Genomic DNA, 5,451 nt, shown 5'->3' with positions numbered 1-5,451 from the left:
ATCAATAACAATAACTTAGCAAATACCTGTTGTTAAATTAAAAAAAAATGCATGTGGAAACCAATGTAATGTGTGTTATTATATATAAATAAAATACATTGTATATCACTTTAAATGTACATATATTTCAATGTTTGGTACACTTTAAAGCATTTTGAAAACAGTTAAGAATTCATATGGATAATAGTCATAGATATTTCTGTATTACTAGTGTTCCCAAGAAATAAATAAAAACTCCAATTATTCGAGGAACGTGTCGCCAGACCTTCAAGTAAATACAAACCATCACCATAACTTTTTGGATGAAATACATATACTTAAAGTTTGTTTATTTAAATCAGTTTAGAGAAAACACAAAGTAAGAATATATATATATATATATATATATATATATATATATATATATATATATATATATATATATATATATATATATATATATATATATATATATATATATCTCCAACATCCCATTGTAGAGTTTATTCAAGTTTGGTTCAGTCTTTGCCTATGCGGGCAGCTGAAAGAACGCACTATTTGGTCAATATAGTTTTGCTTGTTCGTTTCTTGTTTGTGTAATGTCCTTTTCGAGACTGTTTTACTCATCTTGGGACGTCACCCCTTTCCAGTAGAGACCGCAAATTAAATCTATACTCGGCCCTCAGAGCCGATGCAGCCTCCGAAAAATTCCACTTGGTCGGCCAATTCTCAATGCGGCACACCAACTGAAAATATAGGTCACTACTGTGATCATTTCCTGGTGCACATTGTTCAGAAACTTTTCATCTGGAATTACCTCTAGCTTGCAGTTCTAATCTTATCTTTATTCTCCGATGTATATTTGAAAATGATTTTTTTTAGTTCAACGGACGATGCTACAAACAAATTATGCATAAGGTAAACCCCTGATGAGGCGGGTTTCACTAATATGAAATGACATGTGCTATTAATACTACCAAAACACTCTTAATTAGTTTTGACATATGAGCAACTGACTAAATGCTTCATTTAGAGTGTCGGGTTTTTATAAGTTTAAGACATGTCTGGATCTAAGGATGCCGTTTTTTTTTTTTTTTTTTTTATGCACCAGTTATACCACCTTTCGAAATAATTCCACCAAGCTTGGGGAAAAAGTCTTTTCAGTGTATGTGGGAAAGACATTTCAATTTAGTATTTATCATCTGAAAATACATATGATCTTAAGTTTCGTTTTTTTTGGTCTAACCTACACATAAATGAACAAAAAGAAACAGTAACTCGAGTAATACAAACCAAGTCTGTTGTTTCTTAAATTGTAATGAATACCTTGTTTTTCTTTTCTACCTTGTTGGATCTTTCCAGCAAGCTCAGAAAACCGAGGCAACCTTGGATATGTTTTCTAAGCTTGCTAGCTGGAAGATGCCGTGTTTCACTTCAAAATTGAAATTACAGTAAAATACAGAATGCTCAAAGAGCAGTTAGAAGTTGATCCATTGTCGACTTGTAGCCTACTTTTTGATTCACCATTCTGAACTGTGACACTCTCCATCCCCCAAACCTAACCCCCCCAGTGTGCCAATGTGCCTTCCTATTAATAGTTATTCGATTCTGAAAATTAAAGAAATGGTTCAGATATCTCCTCTTGTATTTTATTTTGCTACAGCGCTAGCTCACAAATCTTTTTAAAAAGATAAGCTTAATATGGTTTCATTTTGGATTTTGTTCACCAAATCAGTTGTAGAAATACAGCTGTCAATATGTACTTTATTTATATCAACATGTAGTTTATTGATGTCAACATGCGGTTTATTGATGTCAATTGGCGAGTTATATTTTAAAATGCTACTACTGTTTTTATGAATTTAGTGCGGGTATTAGAGGATTCCATAAGAATTTTAGAACTGCTTGTCAAATTTCTTCATAGTAAAGGTCTAATATCCACGCCTTTGCAAATGAAGGATATGGAGATAACGAACAGTATACAATATCAAAGTCCATAAACAATACAAAATAGGAGCAGAACAAACAGAGCCCTGTAAAAGATCTGAGGCGGGATCAGGTGTATTGGAGGAGTGAGCATCCCTTCCGACCGGTCAGACTCACCGTGCGCTTCCTGTCATGATCGGGAAATAACGGAAGAATCCGTCGTCAGTACAGTGTGTAAATAATTGACTAACAATTAGTATGAAAAACGTCGGTATATCAAAAACGTCAAAATATGAATTAATTACGTCTAACCACGGATGATATTAGCTAGGTTAATTCGTCAGCTTAGCGAGTGACTTTTATTTTGATTCCCGCACGTTGACACCAATTACACGAGGCTTATCTAATTTGATTACCCACACAACCTCTTCGATCTTACTGTTCTTTTAAATATCCATCTGTCTTCTTTATACGTACCGTACTCTTCTTTGTTGAATCAGGCATAATCATATTTTACATAAGGGATCAGGCAAAATTTATCACAATGATGGGACCGGTACAAACAGTCATGGGACAATGAGTTTTTTCATTGCAGAAAACCATGGGACGAAAACAGTTTTAGCATTAAGTATACCCATGGGACACAAACATTTTTTCAATGAGTTACACTACTGAAGGCTGTTCAAAGTTAATTCTATGTTTAATGTCACATCTAAAGTTCAAAACCTACGAGGGAGGGAGGAATAAAAATAAACAAACAAAAATTTTAAACAATTGTGAATTTATTCAAATTAACCTACTCAGTACATTAAAACACTATAATTGAGTAATAACAGTATTGGATATGACAGCTAAGTCTAATTTCTAAGCAGAGTTTTTCCTTAGTATGTAAATGGGTTGAGTCCTTTTGTAAGCAAACAATATATGTTTGCAGGAAAGTGGCTTTTAACTTGGCCTTGTTTGTCCTTTGGATTTATATTGCCACATGGTACCCTGTACTAGGCTGTAGGGAAATGCTTCTTCTTGTGGGAATAGTTGTACAATATCTACAATTAAAATTTATGATGACAATATTTAATACAGTTCATTCTTATATTGAAATATCTTGAAATTTAATTACTCTGTATAATTTTTACTTATATCTTATTACAAGCATTTAGTTTTGAAAGTGCTTTACTAATATTTGGACCTATACATGTACATGTAGCTGTTAATTATACCTCACTCTTAATTCCAAACACATGACAATTTGATTCTTCACTTCTTGGAATAGCCCAATCACTTTCCTTACTCTCCTTCATTCGAAAGGCCCCATCTTCTGTAAGCTTCTCTCTGCTCAAATGGAAATGACTAGTATTATCCTTCCCAAAAATTGTAGCTAATTGTATATGAATACTACATTTATGAAGAAATTTATCTTACTGTTCCTTTAAATTTTTAAAGAAATATTTTAAGATGAAGTTAATTTTAAAATTTAAATGATGCATCTCAATGTATATTATAAAATCTTGGTTTTTGACACACTTTGTAAAGTTTGGATATTCTCCAAAATTCGTTGAAAATTTCAGGCAACATAATCACAAACTGAGAGTCTGTGATTCGAAGACTGACAAAAAAAAAATCAACAAACTGGAGTTTAGCATTAACTTCTTTCATAACATCATCTATTTTCTACTTACATTTATGATCTCATTCTGTTTAATTAATTAGTCTTCTTTCAATAAGACACCAACAACATTTACTCAATAATGACAATATTGAAGCCCATTTTTCTGTCACTACGGGAAGCAGAATTAGGTCGCTAAATGTAGAACCAAACCGGAACGGATATACGAAATTCTGAATTGTTTCAATTGTTTTTTTTTTTTGTTGTTTTTTTTTTTTAAAGTCTGTTTGTTTTTGTTTGGCACATGAAATAGCACATGTAACATAAGATTGGCACTTAGAAACATAAGTTGGCACATAAATAAATAAGACAATATAGGTGTTTTAAGAAGTTAATAGTATAAAACCTAATTTTCAGATATTGATCGCATTTTGAAAAGACGGATTTCTCCTTAACATACGCGTGCGGATGACGTTAAACATAGAATTTATTTTAAACAGCTTAACCCAAGAGAGAAATTCATTATATTTAAAAATATATATATTCTTTTTTTCCAGAAAAAGGTCGTATCTTCAAAAGTCAAATGAAAGATTCAAATAGCAAAATAATTCTTCAAATTAAGGCAGATTAATTTGCCCTTATACCAAATTAATCTCATTTAATTGACGGAAGCACATTATGATATGTTAGAACTGTTAATTGAACGAATTGGCTAAAATTCAAAAGCCGTCTTGGTACGAGTTAATAAGTTAGTATCACTTCCTCTTCCGCCATTCAGCTACAAAGCGAGGCAAACTAGATCAACATAACAAATTATTTTAAAAAATATCAGAAGTAATCGTATCAATCTTCACAACCCAACCGACCAGCAATGCCTCCAGTGCGAGCGAAGATCACTACACGGTCCAGGAAGGAGCGTAATCGAAACTTTGTGTCGCCAGGCAGAGGGCGAGGGAGACGACCTAACCATGCCAATCGTTCTTTCCACGAGGAGGACCCCTCAAACACTACAGCCCGTCCAAGGGGAAGCCTGCCCCAGAACACCACACCAACGCACACAGCCACAGCAACGGTGGCGGATTCCACCCATGATGCAAATCGGATCGAGTCGGATACGTTGAGCAACACGTCGGGTGAGTCGAATACCTTGATTCTCCCCACAGTAAATGCTTTATCGTACAATACAAACAATGACGAATTAGAGGGGCCCCCATTTAGCATTTCAGACTATCAACCGGCTCAGACCCCCAGCTGTATAGACCCTATCAGCGCCCACGTGCCCCTTAAAATTAAACAAAAGATTTGGGAGGGAAAATTTGTTGATCTATCAATTTTATTAAAATCGGCGCGGGAAATTTCAGCCCACTTAGACACACAAGGCCAAATACAAATACGTAATGGCACAATGTGCCTTGTTAAGCATAAACCCCGCAACTTTTTGTCAATTGACAAATGGACATCGGCCTTCCTCATCTTCACAAGTATTATGTTAGAAAAATACAGAACACGAGCCCAAGAATTCTTGAAATATATGAGGGATATAAGAATGGCCGCTGATAGATCTGGGAATGGTTGGTCCACCTATGACGAACAATTTAGGCTGCGCAAACTTTCTGACCCACAATCATCTTGGGGCATTATAAACTCGGAACTCTGGTTGATCCATGTTACCAACAACTAAACCACACAGGTCCAAGAAGAGCCCACGTCCCCCCCACAAAATTTCTACTCCCATGATGAACAGTTCAACATTACAGAAGCTAAGAAAAATGTTAATTCAACAACAAATCGTTACTGTTATGATTTTAATTCAGGCAAGACATGTAAATTTTACCCAAATTGCAGGTTTATCCACTCGTGCAATTCATGTGGCAGATCGCACCCCTCAATCAAATGCAGGAATAGCCCAATTGAACAGTGGTAGTATATATATATATGTA

The 5,451-nt window shown here is 34.6% G+C and overlaps 1 long non-coding RNA gene across 1 annotated transcript; it reads right to left on the bottom strand.

Annotated features, from left to right (window-relative positions):
• Positions 1-2,838: 2,838 nt before the first annotated feature.
• Positions 2,839-3,759, bottom strand: LOC134279863 (uncharacterized). Its single transcript, XR_009994777.1, has 3 exons — positions 3,585-3,759; positions 3,131-3,237; positions 2,839-2,951 (listed from the first exon to the last, which is right to left on the bottom strand). It is a non-coding gene; the product is annotated as an uncharacterized LOC134279863 (long non-coding RNA).
• Between the last annotated feature and the right edge of the window lie 1,692 nt (positions 3,760-5,451).

The sequence above is a fragment of the Saccostrea cucullata genome, unplaced genomic scaffold (assembly GCF_032062105.1).
Source record: "Saccostrea cucullata isolate Sc308-1 unplaced genomic scaffold, CSIRO_AGI_Scuc_v1 ctg5724, whole genome shotgun sequence".
Taxonomy (NCBI): domain Eukaryota; kingdom Metazoa; phylum Mollusca; class Bivalvia; order Ostreida; family Ostreidae; genus Saccostrea; species Saccostrea cuccullata.
The sequence above is the reverse complement of the archived record's forward strand: the minus strand, read 5'-3'. Positions and strand labels throughout refer to the sequence as shown.